Source organism: Physeter macrocephalus, chromosome 2, assembly GCF_002837175.3.
Source record: "Physeter macrocephalus isolate SW-GA chromosome 2, ASM283717v5, whole genome shotgun sequence".
Lineage (NCBI taxonomy): Eukaryota > Metazoa > Chordata > Mammalia > Artiodactyla > Physeteridae > Physeter > Physeter macrocephalus.
The window spans coordinates 131,729,024-131,750,134 of NC_041215.1; the positions used below are offsets into that span (position 1 = coordinate 131,729,024).

The 21,111-nt window shown below is 38.5% G+C and overlaps 1 protein-coding gene and 1 pseudogene across 11 annotated transcripts in view; one reads left to right on the plus strand and one right to left on the minus strand.

Moving 5' to 3' along the window:
* Nucleotides 1-21,111, plus strand: part of DIS3L2 (DIS3 like 3'-5' exoribonuclease 2) — a 398,793-nt gene that overhangs the window by 200,663 nt on the left and 177,019 nt on the right. The window lies entirely within an intron of this gene.
* LOC129391733 (uncharacterized) lies at nucleotides 14,921-15,003 on the minus strand (annotated as a pseudogene).

Genomic DNA, 21,111 nt, shown 5'->3' on the forward strand with positions numbered 1-21,111 from the left:
AATTATACTGTAATGATAAGAAAAAAAATTTTTGTGTGGGTGGCCTAGGATTTGGAGTAAACTCGTGAGATTTAGGGATAGTTAAATGTCAGAGTGGCAAAGTCTCTTCACTGTTTTTTATATTGAGATATTGAAATGCAATAAAATTTACCTCTTTTAGGGTACAATTCAACAATTTCTTGGTCAGTCTCAAGATTATGCAACCATCACCGCTATTCCAGAACATTTTCACCGCCCCCCAGAAGAAATCCTATACTTATTGGCAGTCATTTTCCCTTCCCTCTCCCCCGCTAGCTCCTAGCAACAACTAATCTACATTCTGTCTCTATGAATTTTCCTGTTCTGGACATTTCATATAAATGGATTCATATAATAAGTGGCTTTTTGCATCTGGCTTCTTTTACTTGGCATAATGTTTTCAAGGTCCACCCATGCTGTAGCACGGGGGTCCCCACCCCCGGGCTGCAGACTAGTAGTGATCCGTGGCCTGTTAGGCACTGGGCTGCACAGCAGGAGGTGAGTGGCGGGTGAGTGAGCAAAACTTCATCTGCCACTCCCCATCGCTTTCATTACCGCCTGAACCACCCCGTCCCCCGGCCCCCAACCCCTGTCCGTGGAAAAATTGTCTTCCACGAAACTGGTCCCTGGTGCCAAAAAGCTTGGGGACCGCTTCTGTAGCATGTATCAGGACTTCAGTCCTTTTTACGGCTGAACAGTATTCCATTGTATGGATATACCACATTTTATTTACCCATTTGTTGATGGACATTTGGGGTATTTCTACTTTTTAACTCTTATAAATAATGCTGCTGTGAATATTTGTATACAGGTTTTTGTGTGGACATATGTTTTCAATTCTCTTGAGTATATACCTAGGAAGGGAATGGCTGGTTCATGTAGTCAATCTGTATGTAACCTTTTGAGTCAAACTTTTTTCCAAAGTGACTGCAGTTTTACATTCCTACCAGCAGTGTATGAGGCTCCATGGTCTCACCAGCAGTTGTTATCTGTATCTGTAATTATAGCCAACCTTATGGGTGTGAAGTAGTTAGTATCTCATTGTCAGTTTGTTAAAAAATCTTTTTCAGCTTTATTAAGATATAGTTGACAAAAATTGTATATATTTAAGGTGTACAATGTGATGGTTTCATATAAATATACATTGTGAAATGATGACCACAATTAGGTTAATTAGCATTCATTACCTCATGTAGTTCTTTTTTTTTCTTTTCATCTCCCCATCCCCCTCATTGTGGTTTCAATTTGCATTTTCCTAGTGACTAATGATGCTAATGTGTTTTTGTGGGCTTATATGACCTATCTGTATATCTTCTTTGGAGAAATGTCTATTCAAATCCTTTGCCCATTTAAAAACTGGATTGTCTTTGTATTGTTGACTTGATAGTTTATATATTCTACATACCAGTTTTCTATCACATATTTGGTTTGTAAGTATTTTCTCCCATTTGTAGGTTGTCTTTTCACTTTCTTGATGCTGTTCTTTGAAACGCAGAGGTTTCTAAATTTGATGAAGTCTAATTTATCTATTTTTCTTCGGTTGCTGGTGCTGTTGGTGTCATACCTAAGAAACCATTGGCTAATCCAAAATCACAAAGATTTGCACTTGTTTTCTTCCAAGAGTTTTATAGTTTTAGCTTTTCATTTATGTTTATGATCCATTTTTAGTTAATTTTTATATATGGTGTGATATAGGTGTCGAACTTCATTATTTTGCATGTGGATATGCAGTTGTCTCATCACCTTCATTAATGTTGAAAAGATGGTTCTCTCCCTATTGAATTGTCTTGGCACGCTTTTTGAAAAGCAGTTGACCGTAGATGTATATGTTTATTTCTGGACACTGAATTCTGATCCATTGATCTATATGTCTGTCTTTATGCCAGTACCACACTGTCTAGGTTTCTGTAACTTTGTGGTAAATTTTGAAATTAGAAAGAGTGAGTCTTCCAACTTTGCTTTTTTTTTCTCCCAAAGTTTTTTGTCTATTCTGGGTCCCTTGCATTTCCATGTTATTATGAGGATCAGCTTATCAATTTCTGCCACCCCAGAAGAAAAAGGAGCCTCAAATAGGGATTGTGTTTAACCTTTAGATCAATTTGGGGTGTATTGTCATTAAATCTTCCAAACCATAAACATGGGATAGTTTTTCATTTATTAAATCTTTAATTTCTTTCAATGATATTTTACATACTGAAAAGTATTCAAAAGTATACAAGGCTTACACTTCTTTTGTTAAACTTATTCCTAAGTGTTTTTTTCTTTTTGATGTTATCACAAATGACATTTTCTTAATTTTATTTTCAGATTCTTAATTGCTAATGTATAGAAATAAAATTGATATTTCTATAAAAATCATGTAACCTGCAACCTTCTAGAACTCATTTTTTAGCTCTAATAGTTTTTTGTAGATACCTTAGGATTTTTCATACTTAGAAGATCATGTCACCTGCAAATAGGTACAGTTTTACACCTTCCTTTCCAATCTGGATGACTTTTATTTCCTTTTCTTACTCAGTTGCTCTGGCTAGAATTTCCAGTACAATCGTGAATAAAAGTGGCAGCAGTGGACTTCCTTGACTTGTTCTTGATCTTAGGGGGAAACCATTCAGTCTTACCACATTAATTATAATGTGAGCTTGGGGGGTTTTGGTGAAGGCAGTTCCTTCTGTTCCTAGTTTATTGAGTGCTTTTCTCATGAATGCTGTTGGATTTTGTTGAGGGGTTTTACTCTGTCTGTGATTTTTGTCCTTTATTAATATATTTCATTGACTTTTACATGTTGAATCTACCTTGCATTCTTTTTTAACATCTTTATTGGAATATAATTGCTTTACAATGGTGTGTTAGTTTCTGCTGTATAACAAAGTGAATCAGCTATACATAAACATATATTCCCATATCTCCTCCCTCTTGCATCTCCCTCCCTCACTACAAATAACTCAATTTCGTTTCTTTTTATGGCTCAGTAATATTCCATTGTATATATGTGCTACATCTTCTTTATCCATTCATCTGTCGGTGGACACTTAGGTTGCTTCCATGTCCTGGCTATTGTAAATAGAGCTGCAATGAACATTGTGGTACATGACTCTTGTTGAATTATGCTTTTCTCAGGGTATATGCCCAGTAGTGGGATTGCTACCTACTAGTATCAGAACCATTTTTTTTTTTTTTAGATTCCGTATATATGTGTTAGCATACAGTATTTCTTTTTCTCTTTCTGACTTACCTCACTCTGTTTGACAGTGTCTAGGTCCATCCACCTCACTACAAATAACTCAATTTCGTTTCTTTTTATGGCTCAGTAATATTCCATTGTATATATGTGCTACATCTTCTTTATCCATTCATCTGTCGGTGGACACTTAGGTTGCTTCCATGTCCTGGCTATTGTAAATAGAGCTGCAATGAACATTGTGGTACATGACTCTTGTTGAATTATGCTTTTCTCAGGGTATATGCCCAGTAGTGGGATTGCTACCTACTAGTAGTGGGTCATATGGTAGTTCTATTTTTAGTTTTTTAAGGAACCTCCATACTGTTCTCCATAGTGGCTGTATCAATTTACATTCCCACCAACAGTGCACAACCTTGCATTCTTGATTATGATGTGGGATCCTTTTTATGTTGCTAGATTTGGCTTACTAGTGTTCTTTTGAGGATTTTTGCATCTGTATTTCTAAGGGATCATGGTCTGTAGTTTCCTTTTGATATCTTTGTCTGGTTTTTGTTTGAGGATGATACTCGTCCCATAGAATGAGTTTTAGAAGCGTTTGTGAAGAATTGGTGTTAATTCCTCTTTAAATATTGGGCAGAATTTACCAGTGAAGCCATCTTGCTCTGTGCTTTTCTTTATGGGAAGTTTTTGTATTTTTGGTTTTTGTTTTTCTGTTTTTTAAAAATTATTAATTCAATCTCTTTACTTGTTATAGGTCTATTGAACTTTTCTACTTCTTCTTAAATCAGTCCCAGTAGTTTGTATCATCCTATAAATCTGTCCTTTTTATCTTGGTTCTCTAATTTTTTGACATTCAACTATTCATAGTATTCCCTTATAATTCTTTTTATTTCAGTAAGGTTAGTAGTAATGTATTCTCTTTCTTTTGTGAGTTTAGTAATTTGAATTTTCTCCCTTTTTTTCATGGTCCACCTACCTAGAGGTTTGTCAACTTTGCTGATCTTTTCATATAACCAACTTTTGGGTTTGTTTATTTTCTCTTTGTTTATCTCTTCTCTAATTTATTTCTGCTCTAGTCTTTTCTCTTTCCTTCCTTGCTTGCTTGAGTTTAGTTTGCTCTTCTTTTGCTAATTTTTTAAGGTGCAAGTTTATGTTAACTGAGTTCAGAGCTTTTAACTTTTTTGTATAGGTATTTACAAGTATAAATTTACCTCTAAGCATTGCTTTAGTTGCATCTCATACATTTTGGTAGGTTGTGTTTTCTTCATTTATCTCAAAATATTTATTTATTTCTCTTGTGATTTCTTCTTTGACCTGTTGGTTGTTTAGGAGTGTGATCTTTAATTTCCATAAATTTGTGAATTTTCCAAGTTTCTTTTTGTTATTACTTCTGAATTTAATTCCATTTTGGTTGGAGAATATACTTTGTGTGATTTCAACCTTTTGAAATTTATGGAAACTTGTTTTATGGTCTGGAGAATGTTCCATGTACACTTGAAAAGAATATGCATTCTGCTGTTGTTAGATGGGCTGTTCTAAAGATATCTTTTAAATCTAGATGGTTGATAGTATCCTTCAAGTCTTCTGTTTCCTTTTGATCTTCCATATAATTGTTTTCTCTGTTACTGAAAGTTGGGCATTGAAGTCTCCAACTATTACAGTTGAATCGTTTATTTCTCCCTTCAGTTTGGCCAGTTTTTGCTTCCTATATTTGTTGTTAGGTGCATATATGTTTATAATTGTTAGACCTTCCAGATGGAGTGATCCTATTATCATTATAAAGTGTCCTTTTTGTCTTGAAATCTATTTTGCTGTTAGTTTAGCTACTCCAACTCTTCTTTTTATTACTGTTTGCATGATATATCTATATCATAAAGCTATACCTATATCTCTTGCATTTTAAATAACATAATGTGGAAACTCTGAAAATCAGATCACCTTCCCTACCTCCCTAAGATTTGTTATTGTCACTGTTTTCCCTTTGTGACATCACTGAACTAATTCTATAGCCTCCATATTCTTTGTTGTGTGAAGTCACGGAAGTTTCTGCTCTGCTAGCTTAGTGGTCAGTTAATGAGTGAACAGAGATTTTCTTATATGCTTGGAACCAGTAGTCTCCCAGCCTTTACTGAGAGCCTCTGTGCATGTATTGGGGCATACCTTCAATGCTCAGACACACACTTTACAGCTCTGCTTCCTGGAAGCCTTCACTTCCTGCTGTGCAGAGCTTCAGGGTCAGCCAGAGGTGAGAACTTAAGGCCTTATCTGGTCTCTCTTGGGCATGTGCACAGCCTTATGCATGTGTGTGGCTGTCTCGACCCCCAGGAATATGTCAGGCCTTTGCAAAGACCTCTGTGGACACCTTATCCCCCAGCTTTAACTTTTAACTTTTTTGGTTAGCTTCTAATTTTCCAACTGTTACCACTACCTCAGAAACCTGTGATATTAAATAATTGCTGCTGATTGTTTTTGACAAATATTCCTGGGGCTATAAGGCTTTTTACACAAGAGCAAGGTGTGAGTCAGGTCAAAGTAATGTGAATGGGGCTTTTCAGGGAGCTGCCAGACAGCTCCCATAAAGACAGGAATGCAGATTTTGGTGAGCTTCTAAATCTGTTCCGCCCCCTCCAGTGGCTGCTGGGCTGCCGGTTTTCACCATACTTAGAAAGCTGTTGGTTTTCAAGGCTACTTCAGAGCTGGGACATGGGAATAAGGCAAGTAAAAACCTTACAAAGCTCACTGTTCTAATTGAAATTCATCTATTTATCTTGAATAAATGTACATCAGATTTTTACAGGCCTTTGGTTAATTTCCAGAATTATGAAAGGGTTGCTTTTAACAATTTTACCAATGTTATTAATGCTTGTATGGAGTGGTGGCTTTTCAGAGGTCCATACTCCGCCAGTCCCACTGATGTCACTTTAAAGTCTCTTCATTTTTTAATGCCAGGGCTGGAGCTAAAAGAAGACAACTTCCAGCAGAAAGTTTTAGGAAAGAAACAAACCCCTGCTGAACATAACAGAGAGAGGAGAAAGAAAGATAGAATTTGAAAATAAGAGCCATGAGAAGTAAATAATTGTATGGGCAAATCATTCTTAAGATTTAGAAATGTTGGGTAGCTTGACACTGATACCAGTGCAGTGAAATTATCAACTTTATTGATAATAAGAAAAGAGGGGAATAAATTTCTTAGCTTTCTATGCAGTATCTTGTTCTACACTTAACCCTTCATCTTTCCCCAAACGATTTTACTCTATGATAGTTCTGTATCTTGCCCTTCACTGCATGTCATCCATTTTTCTGTATTTCATGCATTTTTCAGGGCCCATCTTAACCACTGTGAAGCTTTTGCCATCTCACTGTGGAAAAATTAGTCATGCCCCACTATTCTTTCCCTTGACCATTTGTTCATACCTATATTATAGCACTTGCCATACTATATTTCTAACTTACCTGTATGTGACTCTCTCTTCCTGATGGATAACAGAGTCCTCAAGAACAAGAGCTAGGTCTTACTTGCCTTTCTGTTTCTAGACGCTAACTCAGTATACGGTATATAATAAATCATATATGTAAATAAATATGTATAGGATAAAAGAAGGGAGAAAAAGAAAAAAGACAAGGTTTTATTTAGAAGTTTGCAGAATATATGTTAATTTATTCAGTATAATGTGTTTATTTTATTTATTTATTTTTCCCATATCTCTTCCCTCTTGTGTCTCCCTCCCTCCCACCCTCCCTATCCCACCCCTCTCATGGTCTCAAAGCACAGAGGTGATCTCCCTGTGCTATGCGGCAGCTTCCCACTAGCTATCTAATTTACATTTGGTAGTGCATATATGTCCCTGCCACTCTCTCACTTCGTCACAGCTTACCCTTCCCTCTCCCCATGTCCTTAAGTCCATGCTCTAGTAGGTCTTTGTTTTATTCCAGTCCTACCACTAATCTCTTCATGACATTTTTTTTTCTTAGATTCCATATATGTGAGTTAGCATACGGTATTTGTTTTTCTCCTTCTGACTTACTTCACTCTGTATGACAGACTCCAGGTCCATCCACCTCACTACAAATAACTCAGTTTCATTTCTTTTTATGGCTGAGTAATATTCCATTGTATATATGTGCCACATCTTCTTTATCCATTCATCTGTTGATGGACACTTAGGTTGCTTCCATGTCCTGCCTATTGTAAATAGAGCTGCAGTTCCCTTTTCTCCACACCCTCTCCAGCATTTATTGTTTCTAGAGTTTTTGATGATGGCCAATCTGACCGGTGTGAGATGATATCTCATTGTCGTTTTGATTTGCATTTCTCTAATGATTAATGATGTTGAGCATTCTTTCATGTGTTTGTTGGCGATCTGTATATCTTCTTTGGAGAAATGTCTATTTAGTTCTTCTGCCCATTTTTGGATTGGGTTGTTTGTTTTTTTGTTATTGAGCTGCATGAGTTGCTTATAAATTTTGGATATTAGTCCTTTGTCAGTTGCTTCGTTTGCAAATATTTTCTCCCATTCTGAGGGTTGTCTTTTGGTCTTGTTTATGGTTTCCTTTGCTGTGCAAAAGCTTTTAAGTTTCATTAGGTCCCATTTGTTTATTTTTGTTTTTATTTCCATTTCTCTAGGAGATGGGTCAAAAAGGATCTTGCTGTGATTTATGTCATAGAGTGTTCTGCCTATGTTTTCCTCTAAGAGTTTGATAGTGTCTGGCCTTACATTTAGGTCTTTAACCCATTTTGAGTTTATTCTTGTGTGTGGTGTTAGGGAGTGTTCTAATTTCATACTTTTACATGTAGCTGTCCAGTTTTCCCAGCACCACTTATTGAAGAGGCTGTCTTTTCTCCACTGTTTTTAAGCAAGGGTAGGATTCATTCCTGTTTCTTTTTGATATTCCTGGGAAAAAGAATACAGATAAAACACAGTCCAGTGCCTTCAAAGAATTTGCTGTTTAAGATGTTTTCCTACCTAATTTTCACACTAAATGAAATGTTAAAATTACTATAATAAAAAGAGGCACAACTTCTGTTTCTGACAAAGATGGCCTATACCCATCCTTCCTGGCCCCTCCTCTTACAACTAAAAACATGGACATTACACAACCAACAAGCATAGGAAGATTCTGAAAGGGGGGTAAAAGAAGGTGGATTGCCTAGGGGTCTCAGGACTTGAGGAATAGCATGCCAGTGATCCCCTGGTTTTCTTATTGTCTCCTACATATCCTAGATAGGTTACTGTAGAAATTGCCAACCTGGAATGGCCAAAAAGCACAGGAAAAATAACCCCCAACAGAAACCTTTCTCCTCTAGCCAAAAGAACAAGAAGAGCGTGTCTGTCAACAGAAAACCTTTTTAGCAATGCTCACCATTCTCCAGCCAAACACCAATGGAAAAGACACACACACACACACACACACACACACACACACACACCCGTGGTTTCTGTTGGGCTGAGCAACATGTTAATATTCTACATCCCTTCACCCCATCCTATCTCATGAAATCACTCAGCAATGCTCCAGTTCCCCCCACTTGGTAATGTCTGTGGAGTCATGCAGTGACTTAATCTTCCATTGTGTCTGCCACATACAGGTGACACTCTGGTTCCTACTTTGGGAGGTGTCTGCAGACCTGAGCAGGGAGCTAATCTTCCATCCCCTGCACAGGAGAAGCAGTTGGTGGTACCCTAATTACCCTGCCAGAGCAGTGTCAGTAGAAGTAAGTAAGGAACGGTCCCTCCTTCCCCTTCTCAGTGGAAGCAGGCATGCTCCAATTTCCCTACTGTGATAACGTCACTGGGGCCAAGCAGGGAGCTGACCCTGTTTCCCATCCAGTGGAAGCAGGTTGTGTTCTGTTTCCTCTGCATGGGTAGTATTGGAAGAATTGAGAGTAGAGCTGATCTATCCCTTGTCCAGCAAAAGTAGGTAGTTTTCCAATTGTCCCTTGAGAGTAGTACGAGCAGGTTCCAGTGGTGAGATGAGCCTCCATCCCTGCTTGGCAGCAAAGAGACTTGATGGGTCAGGGCTTATCACCACAACACACCCCCCTGGTGTCAGTGGAACCCAGTGCCAGCTGAGCCTCTTCCTTCTACCAGCATAAACAAAGTGGTAGGAGAGGGATAGTTGGCACTCACCTACATCCCTCTCCTAGTGTCAGCAGGGATTTGAACTTCTGCCCCCAAGCTGTAGTGACAAAGCAGTATATATCGGACTTTAGCTTTCCTTCTTCCTGGTTGCAGTGGGGCCTAATGGGGAGCTAAGCTTATATGCATACTTGGAGGCAGTGAGATAGTGTGAACTGGTGCCCATCTTCCATGGGAAGATGTCAGCAGGGCTGAAAGGAGAGCTGAATGGCTACGTACCATCTGCAGTGAGGCACTGTGAGTCAGTGCTTCACTTTTGCTGGGCAGATAGCAACAGGGCCCTGCGGGATGCTGAACATGCACACCTGGCCCTTGTAAGACACCTCTATAGGGGACTGCTTACTAAGAAAAGATTAAATAGGACCCAGAGTCCCATAATGTAATATCCAGAATGTCTAGGATACAGCTGAAAATCACTCATCAGAACAAGAACTGGGAAGATCACAATATGAATAAGAAAAGATAGTTGATATCAAAACCAAAAGATGAATCAGATGCTGTGATTATTTGACAAGGATTTTAAAGCAGTCTTTATGAAAGTGCTTTAACAAATAATTATAAATTCTCTTAAAACATGAAAAAATAGAAAATCTCAGCAAAGAAATAGAAATTCTAAAAAAAGAACCAAATGGAAAATATTGAAGTAAAAAATACCCTCATCAAAAGAGAAAACTATCCAGAGCTCTATAGTAGATCAGAGATGACAGGATAGAATTAGTGAACGTGAAGACAGATTAACAGAATTACCTAGCCTGAGCAACAAGGACTTATGGGATAATAATAAAAGAGCTAATATTTGTATCACTGGATTCCCAAAATGAGAGGAGAGAGTGAATGAGACTGGAAAAGTAGTCAAAGAAATGATGGCTGATAACTTGCCAAATTTGGCCAAAGACAAGCCCACAGATTCAATAAGCTGAGCCTACCCCTGTAAAGAAAAGCACACTCCTGTATGTCCTCTGCTCTCAATACTTGACTACAGTGCTACTTCGCTTCTGATACCAGATGTGTGTGTTTTCCACACATCAAGCAATTTTGCAACACCCGCTTGGTATCCTGTAGTTTAACTCAGTTCTGATACTATCGACTAGATTACTGGTTTATTATGAAAAGATATAGCTCAGGAACATTCAAATGGAAAAGATGCACAGAGAAGGTATGTGGGAATGTAGTGCAGAGCTTCCATGCCCTGTTTGAGCATGCCATCTTCCCAGCATCTCCACATGTACACCAACCCAGAAGCTCTCTGAACCTCATCCTGTTGGGTTTTTCTGGCAGCTTCATTCCGTAGGCATGATTGACTAAATCATTGACTATTGGTAGTTGAACTCAATCTTCAGCCACTCTCTCCCCTCCTCTGAGGTTGGGGAGTGGGGCTAAAATTTCCCACTCTCTGATCACATGGTTGGTTCCTCTGACAACCAGCGCCCCCCTCCCCCTCCCCACCCCGTCCTTAAATGGTTTCCAAAAGTCATCTCATTAACATAAACTCAGGTATGATTGAAACGGATTTGTTATGAATATCAAAAGGCACCTTTAGTATTCTTATCATTTAGGAAACTCCAAGAGTTTTAGGAGCTCTGTGCTGGAAGCAAGGGTGAAGACCAAATATATACTTCTTGTTATCAGTCACAATATCACAACCCCAAACAGCATAAACCCAAAGAAATCGATGCTGACACCTATCATTTTAAACTAATGAAAACTAAATACAAAGAAAGAGACTGTGAAGTAGAGAGAGGCTGCATTACTTTTAGGGGAGCACCGATTCAAATGATATTAGTTTCTCATTTGAAACCATGGAGGCCAGAATGAAGTGGCACAACATTTTTCAAGTACTGAAAGAAAACAATTGTCAACCGTGAATTCTGATTCCAGCAAGAAAATATCCTTCAGAAATGAAGAGGAAATAAAAAAATTCTCAGACAAAAGAAAGCTAGGAGAATCTATTGCTAGCCAAATTATTCTGAAAGGATAACTAAAGTTGTCTTTAAAAAAAAGGAAATGGAGGCTTCCCTGGTGGTGCAGTGGTTGAGAGTCCGCCTGCCGATGCAGGGGACATGGGTTTGTGCCCCAGTCCGGGAGGATCCCACATGCCGCAGAGCGGCTAGGCCCGTGAGCCATGACTGCTGAGCCTGCACGTCCGGAGCCTGTGCTCCGCAACGAGAAGAGGCCACAGCGGTCAGAGGCCCACGTACCGCAAAAAAAAAAAGGAAATGATAATATAAGGCTTGGAATTTCAGAATGGAAAGAAGAATATCAGAATGAGTAAAAATAGGAGCAAATATAAACTATCCCCCTCATGAGTTTCTTAAATCATAAATTATAATACTAACTAATGTAGTGATCAATGTCATGTGGAAAAAATACTTAAGATAATTATACTTAGAGTGGGGAGAGGATAAAGGAGCCTAAGTGGAATTAAGGTTTCTACACCTCACTCAAAGTAGTAAAATGTTGATACTGGTAGACTGTGTAACTTAAGTATATTGTTGTACCTAGGGCAACCCCTAAGTAGACTATACAAAGTGATATATTTTAAAAACTTTATAAATAAATCAAGGTGGAATCCAAAATATAAATGTGTATTTAAACTACAGGAAAAAGAAAAACAGTAATGAGAAAGAGAGGAAACAAACAGAAAACAAAATATAAAATGGCAACTTAACCTATAAAATATTAATAATTACCCTTAATGTAAATGTCCTAAATATACCAATTAAAAGGCAGAGATTGGTGGGATGGATTTTTTAAAAATGATACAACAATTAGATGTCTACAACAAACTCATTTCAAAGACTGTAACATAGGTAGGTTTAAAGCAAAAGGATGAAAAAAAGATATGCCATGCAAATACTAATTTAGAAAAGCAAGAGTGTCTATATTATTATCAGGTAGAGTAGACTTCAGGACAAAGAAAATTACTAGGGACAAAAAGGGGCATTGCCTAATATTAAAAGGATCATTCCGCCTAGAAGACATAATGATCTCAAATGTAAATGCACCGAATGACAGAGTCTCAAATTACATGAAGCAAAAACTGTGATAGGGCTGAAAGGAGAAATAGATCCACAGTTATATTTGGATACTTAAACACCTCTCTCAGAAAATCAACATTGATACAGAAGATCTGAAGAACACAATCAACCAGTAGACCCTAATTGAGATATACATATAGAACACTCCACCCAACAATAGCAGAATACATTTTTTTATTGGCATGATGGGGTAATCACCAGGAGGAACCATATCTTGAGTCACAAAAAACACCTCAGCAAGTGTAAAAGAAATGACATCATGCAGAGTATGTTTTTTAACCACATAGAAATGAACTAGAAATCCATAGCAGAAGGGCAACAGGAAAATCTCTAGGCCCTTGGAAAATAAACAACACACTTCTAAATAGTCTCTTGGTCAAAGAGAAAGTCTCAAAGGAAATTAAAATAAATACTTAGAACTAAATGAAAATGAAAACATATCAAAATATGTGAGATGTAGCTAAAGCAGTGTTGAGAGGGAAATTTATAGCTCTAAATGCTTAAATTAAAAAGAGAAAAGGTGTCAAATCAGCTGTCTAAGTACTTACCTCAAAAATCTATAAAAAGAGAAAAAAACCCAATGTAAGCAGAAAGAAATAATAAAGAATAGAAATCAATACAATTAAAAATAGGAAAAAATAAAGAAAAACACAAAAACTTGTTCTTTGAAAAAAATCAATAGACTTGATAAACCTTTAGCAAGACTGACAGATAAACAGAAAAGGCACATATCACATTAAGAATGAAACAGGGGACATCACTACAGATAACTGCAGCTTAAAAGGATTATAAGGGAATACTACAAGAAGTTTATAAATCAAGAAGCTTATCAAGAAGTTTATAAATTCAGCAACTTAGTAGAAATAGACCAATTCATCAAAGACTACAAACTATCAAAATTCAACCCAATTGAAATAGACCATCTGACTAGTCCTATAACCATTAAAAATAGTGAATTCAATATGTGGAAGCTCCCTAAAAGGAAATCTTCAGGCCCAGGTGGTTTCACTGGAGAATTCTAGAAAATATTTAAAGAAGAATCAATACCAGTTTTACACAGTCTTTTCCAGAAAATAGAAGTGGAGGGAACACTTCCCAACTTATTTTATGACGCCAGTATTATCCTGATACCAAAACCAGACAAAGAGTATATAAAAAAAAGAAAACTATAGGCCAGTATCCCTCATGAACTCAGATGCAAATGTACTCAACAAAATATTAGCAAATTGAATCTAGCAATCTATTAAAAAAATTGTAAACCATGACCTAGTATTATTTATTCCAAGTGAGCAAGTCTGGTTCAACATTCAGAAATCAATGCAGCATATACAAAAATTAATATAAAATGAATCAAACACCTAAATGTAAGAGCTAAAACTAACTGTCCTGGGAGAACACATAGGAGTAAATCTTTGTGACCTTGGATTAGGCAAAGGATGGGTGATCACAAAGAAGAACAGATTAATTTGACTTCATCAAAATGAAAAACCTGTGCTTCAAAGAACACCATCAGGGGCTTCCCTGTTGGTCCAGTGGTAAAGAATCTGCCTTCCAGTGCAGGGGATGCGGTTCCATCCCTGGTCGGGGAACTAAGATCCCACATGCTGCGGGGTAACTAAGCCCGCACGCCACAACTACTGAGCTCTCACGCCTCGACGAGAGAGCCCGTGTGCCGCAAACTACAGAACCCATGCGCCCTGGAGCCCGTGCGCTGCAACGAAGACCCAACACAGCCAAAAAAATAAAGAAAAAGAACAAAAACAAAAATACAAACTGATTTTCAAAGAACACCGTCAAAAAATTGAAAGAAGAAAAAACCCCACAGAATGGGAAAAATATTTGCAAATTGTGTCTAATAAGGGACTTGTATCCAGAATATATAAAGAACTCTCACAACTTAATTTTTAAATGAGCAAAGAATTTAAGTTACACGAATAGCCAATAAGCACATGAAAAAATGCTCAATTTCATAGGTCATTATGAAAATGCAAACCGTAATGAGATAACACTGTACACCCACTAGGTTAGCTATAATCAAAAATGTGGATAACAGGTGTTAATGAGGATGCAGAGAAATTGAAAACCCTCATATACTGCTGGTGTGAATGTAAAATGGTGCAGCCACTTTGGGAAACAGTTTGGCAATTCCTCAGAGTTGAATGTGAATGTTCCTAATGGCATTTACATAACAGCCCCCCAAATGGAAACAACCTAAATGTCCATCTACTGTGAATGTGTGATGTATTCATTCATTGGAATATTCTTTGGCTGTGAAAAGGAATGAAGTACAGATACATGCTACAACATGGATGAACCTTGAAAACATAATGCCAAATGAAAGAAACCAAGCATAAAAGGCCACATAGTGTATGATAGATAAGAAAGTCAATTAGTGGTTGCTAGGGGCTACAGGGAAGGGGAAATGTGGAGGGACAGCTAATGGGTATGGAGTTTCTGTTTTGGGTGATGAAAATATTATAAAATTAGGTAATGGAAATGATTATATTATACAACTCTTTGCATATACTAAAAACCTCTGAACTGTACATTTTATTTATTTATTTTCAATTATCAATAATCATGCCTTGGATAAACCTCATTGGGTATGATACTGCAACTGTGCAAAGCTTGAATTGTACATTTTAAAAGGGAGAATTTTATGGTGTATGAATTATATCTCAATAAAACTGTTATTAAACATCAATACATGTAATCTATCATATCAACAGAATAAAAAAATTTAAAAATTGTATGATCCCATCAGTTATTACAGAAAAGGCATTTGGAAAAAAATCCAACACACATTCATACTAAAAAACTCTCAGCAAACTAGACAAGGAGAGGAACATCCTCAGCTTGATAAAGATCATGTACAAAAAACCTACAAGGGATAGGCATATAGATTAATGAGACAGAATAGAAAGCTCAGAATTAGTTCCACACAAATATGCCCAATTAATTTTTGACAGAGGATCAAAAGCAATTTGATGGAGGAAGGATAGCCTTTCAGGAAATGGTGTTGGAGGAATTGGGTGTACATAGACAAATGAACCTTGACCTAAACCTCATGCCTAGTGCAAAAGTTAACTCAAAATGGGTCATGGACTTAAATATAAACTGTAGAACTGTAAAACTTACAGATCAGAGCATAGAATACTCGCATGATGCAAGGTTAGTAAAGAGTTCTTAGACTTGGCACAAAAAAGCACAGTCCATATCAGGAAAGATAAATTGGTTCTCATTAAAATTAAAAGTTTTTTCTGTGGAAGACCCTGTTAAGAGGATGAAAAGACAAGCTAGACTGGGAGAAAATATTGCAAACATATCCAACAAAGGATTAGTATCTACAGTACATAGAGAACCCTTAAAACTCAACAGTATAAAAACAATCCAATTAGAAAATGGGCAGAAGACATGCTACAGATGGTAAATGCACAAGCAAAAAGATGTTTAATATCATTAGCCACTAGAAAATGCGAATTAAGTCCACAGTGAAATACCAGTACATACCTATCAGAATGGCTAAAATAAACGGAAAACCCAAAGTCGGTGAAAAGTTCCAAGCGATACCAAATGCTGGTGAGCATGCGGAGAAAGTGACTCATGCACCCTTTGCTAGTGGAAACGTAAAATGGCACGGCCACTCTGGAAACACTTCCGCAGTTTCTTAAAAGGCTAAATGCAACCATCACACAGCCTGCTAATTGCATTCCTGGGCATTTATCCCAGAAAAATGAAAACTTATGGTTCACACGAAAACTTGTACGCAGATTTTCATAGCAACTTTATTCATAACATCCCCAAACTGGGAACAACCCAGATTTCCTTCCATGCATGAATGGTTAAACAAACTGTGGTACATCCACATCATGGAATGATACTCAGCAACAAAAAGGAATGGACTGTTGATATACAGAACAGCAGCACGAATCTTCAGGAAATATGCCGAGTGAAAAAAGCCAGTCTGAAAGGTTTACATCTGTATGATTCTGTTGATATCCCTTTTTAGGAAAGACACATTTTGGAAACGGAGAATAGATTTATAGTTACCAGGGATTGAGGGAGGTAGGGCAGGTGGGAGTTGGGTATGATCATTATTAAAAGACAGTTTGAAGGATCCTTGAGATGATGATAGCTCTCTGTCTTGATTGAGGTGGTGCTTACGTGAACCTACACGCGTGATAAAATTGTTGAGAACTTCATGAGTACCAGATCAGCGCATTGTATCGATGTCAACATCCTGGTTTTGGTATTGTACTAGAATTTTGTAACATTTTACCATTGGAAATTAAGAAGAAGGTGGATAGCATCTCTCTATTATTTCTTACCATTGTGTATAAATCGGCAATTATCTCTAAATACAAGTTAAAATTTTTTTTAATAAGAGCCACCAGGTGAACACAGAGGAGCAAATAATTAATTTTGCATGAGGAAACTTTGAAGCCAGGTAATCTTTGAATTTGGTCATGAGGTGTGAATAGGATTTCCAAAGGCTTTTGTCTTATTATTATTTAAAAAAGAAGAAGAAGGGGGAAAAAAAGCAATTAACACTGTTCCTGACATCCTCTAAGAAGACCTCTCAGTAGGGGATATGTCTGTATGGCCCTTGAACTTGTGTCGGTAACCTTAGGCTGTGGTGAAATTCAGGAAAATCTGAGATTGTGAGTTAGAGGGCAAGAACAGAATGTTTGGAAGGGGGAAGATGAGTAAAATTTGGACACTAAGTGCCTAGAATAACCAAAAGGAGATGTCCAAGAGGCAGAAAGAAAAACAAGCCTGGCACTCAGGAAAGAAGTCTGGGCTGCAGATACCTATTTAGGTGCATGAAGTAGTAGCTAAAGCCACAAAGTGCATGAATATACCTAGTAAGCCTACAGTCGGAAAAGGAAAGAGGGCCGGTGATGGACTGTGAAGAGCTCCAGCGTTTAAAGGGTGGAAGCTTCTTAGGAGAAGGTGGGGATTGGGCTGCAGAAAGGAAGATATTAGAAGAGTTAAAGAAAAAGAAAAGGCACAGTTGGTGACAAGTTCCAATCAAGGGTGAGCTGCCCTGTGCTCTGGAACAGAAGTCACTGCATTTGGTCATCAAGTCCTTTTCTTTGTCTTTGGAATATCTCATGAGTTGTTTCATTGGCGTGATGAGAGCCAAAGCAGGCTGTAGTCAGCTGAGGGGTGAAGGGACGTGAAAACGTAGGGGCGCTAAGTAGAAACATCCCTTTCAAGGAGCTTTGCTGCACCAGAGGTGGTGAGAGGGAGCTTGACAGAAGCAGGGTCCTGAAGATGTTTTTGAGAATGCGGAGGATCTGGGCTTGCTGGCAGGCAGTGGGTAAGGAGCCATACACATTTTTGGACTCCTCTTCGGAAATTGCCTTCAGAGCCTAAGGCACATTTTCAACAATGGCCAATCTTCATCTTTTGAGTATGCATTTGATTTTTGGAAACAGCCAAGTCAATTTAGAGCCAAGAGTGGTAAATCAGGTGGGTGATCAAGCTGGATAATACAACTTCAAAAAAAAAAAAATAAAGTATAATTATAAAGTAGTAAAACTGATTTTCTTGTGACGCTCATGAATTGGCTTAGAAAGTAGTTCTTAAAGAATTCCAAAAACCTTTTGAGCAGTTGTGGCATTATGTGAATAAGTGTACAGAGTCCCTTTGTATCTTTCAGAGGAGGAGACTGACATGCATGGAAGTCCTGTTATGTGTGTGAAAAAATTGGTTTTGTTACATATATTCACTCATACTGTGCAAATGTAAAGTTTCCCTATAATCTTTTTTGCCTGAGAGGTGACCTAGTGGAATTATACCAAAGTTTGTATGTGGGAGAATCAAGAGTTTCAAATTGTGATTGTTTAAACAGTTCTCCTGTGGTCTTACAGATGTAATTAGAATTCCTAGGATAGGAGTGTTCCCACAAGCATAATAATACTTTAAATGTGTGTTCAATTATCCTTTTCTATAGCCATATTTAATCGTTGCTTTTTGAAATAGAGTTACTTTGAAAATATTAAATCACTAGCATAATCTTGACTGTTGGTCAGACCTGAGACAGTGCTGGGCATGTAGTAGGCACTCACTGGGTGTCCCTTTCCTGTCGTCTCTGCCTTGGGGCTTGATACACACTGAGGACACACAAAGAGAAAGATCAGTTCCCTAGTAATAGATCATCTCCATTAATGTTCAGCCAAAAATATACAGGATGAAGAAAATTCACACATGTAAAAGTTTGAAGTTTTCATATAGCTTTGTTGTTAATGTGGCAGATATACATATACCAAAACGCATATTTAATTGAGTGCACCTTTTATACCTTTTTATATGTTTAATTATTTTATACTTAAGTATTGCCTTATTTAATCATTAAAACAATCCTGTGAAACAATTATCCCTGTTTGACAGATGAAGAAACTGTGGTTCAGATGAGTGTAGTCACTTGCTGAAGGTCACATGGCTGAGAGGGGCAAAGCTTGGACTTGAATTCAGTTCTGCAGTCTAGGGATCTCTTAACCACCATCTCCATGTTTCTCCACCTTGAACCCACACCCTTGATAAACATTTTTAAAAATCAATCAAAAAAACACCAAATCAATCAAAAACACCACATACTTCCCTTCCCCATATTGAGAAAGGAGAAGTTAGAGCCTTCTTCAAAACCCTACTGGTCAAAAAATGTTATAGCATTGTACTTTGTGTAATTTGAGTTACAGAAGTAATCTTTCTAGAAATAATTTGTTTTTGAAATAGAAACTTGAGGGACTTCTCTGGCGGTCCAGCGGTTAAGACTGCACTTCCACTGCAGGGGGTGTGGGTTCGATCCCTGGATGGGGAACTAAGATCCCGCAAGCTGCACAGTGAGCCCCCCCCCACCCCCCCAAAATAGAAACTTGTTGTTGATACTCTGCCATGCCCTCCCTCTGCTTCCCAGCACCTGGTGCCCCCAGGAGTGGGCAGGGTGGAAGCATCGGCTGTAACATCCTGCCATGGCTTGCTAACGAGAAAGCGTTAGAGAAAGCCACGGCGAGTTAGCCATTCTAGGAAAGTTCCCACAGCTGTTGCGTTAATTAAGACCTTTGGTCCCGAATAACAGAAACCACTGGAGCTCACTTAAGCGGAAAGGGGAGTCTGTTTTAAGGGTCCCGCGAGGACTCCCAGAATCCAAGGGCAGGGAACCCGGAAAGGCTTCTTGCTTCATCTCTGCCTCCCACGCTCTCTACACGTCGGCTTCCCTCATTCATACTGGCCTCTTTTGCTTCCTGCTCCTCGGTGGGATGGCTGCTGCCTAAGAGCTGCCACAGTCACCCAGAGGGAGCCTGCTCTCTCTCCCCATCTTCTCCCCTCACATACTTTCCTCCTTCTCACGCTCTCCCTCTCCGTCCTAATTCCGAATTCTAGAGCAAGAATCAAGTCTTCCCTGCTTTGGGTTACATGTTGGTTTGGGAGAGGGAACATCAAGACAGATAACAGTCCCCCACAGTTCTGTTCCCTCCTGCCTTTATACATGATGCTACTGGTTATTTTTCTATCCCAGGAGTTTGAAAATTTTAAATGACCCTGATATCACAGGGGTGCAATACTAAGATGTAGGTTTTAGAGACACACTTGGCTTGAATCATCACTCTGCCACTTACTAGGTATGTATTCTTGGGCAAGTTCCTTAAATTGTCTGAGCCTTTCTTTACAAGTTAGAAGGAATGTACAGTTACTATGTTTCTCGTGAGGTCATGGCAGGGGTTAAATATAATAACACGTAGAACGCTTACACAGGTCTAGCGTATGCTATGCTTGATAAAATATTGCCCCTTCTTTCTTTCTGGTGAGCATGAAGACACATTGCCTTGCCAAAAAGATGTTTGAGGTGTATGTAGAGTACAAATCGCACACTGCCTTCTGCCCTCAAATTCTGTCACCTCTTAGCTCCTTTCTTTGGCCCCTTTTCATCTACCCTTGCATATCCGTATATTCTTAGTCCAAAGGACTTGGGTTCTAAACCTAGAAAATTCTCTAGGGCCGTATTCCCAGGCCATAGCTAGAGGTCCCGAGACATCATCTGAAGTGGAATCTACTCTCAGAGATAGATGGTACTTCTGGTAAAGGGACTGTTAGCTCTACCACAGCCTTTTCTCCCATGGTTAGAGTTGAAGGGGCCCACTTAAAGATTCAATTCAGTAAATATTTATTATCTTTACTATTTGCAAGACCCTGAAATATAGGTGTTGTTGGAATTGCAAAATATGTAATTGAAAGAAATAGTCCTTTCCGTCAAGGAGAATAAAGTCCGGAAGAAGAGATGATGGATCTGCACAAATCACTAATTCAGGATGTTTAGTACAACTGGCTTACTAAGGCCCCATGTTAATGTAGACAAGTCATCTTAAGGAGGGGTGGAAAAGTAGTTCGAAGCCAGATCATGGAGGCTATTGAATGCCAAACTGAGGACTGTAATGTCAGGATAGCTGGAAGCCAGTGAGGATTTTTGAGAAAGGCATAATCTAATGCTGAATTTTAGGAACTTTATCCTGGTAGTCAAATGCTAAAGGATCTGAAAGGCAGGAGAGCAGGAGAGGAGGCTGGAGTCTAGCTGGGGAGCTGCTTCAGTAGGAAGCGAGGGTGGGATTATGAATTCGGGCCCAGTCCAAGACTTGGTAAAGTCTAGAAGATGGGGATTGGGCTGAGGTAGAGGGAGTATGCGGGGTGACTGGAACCCTGAAAGTGCAGGAAGAAGTGTAGACTGTAGATGGGG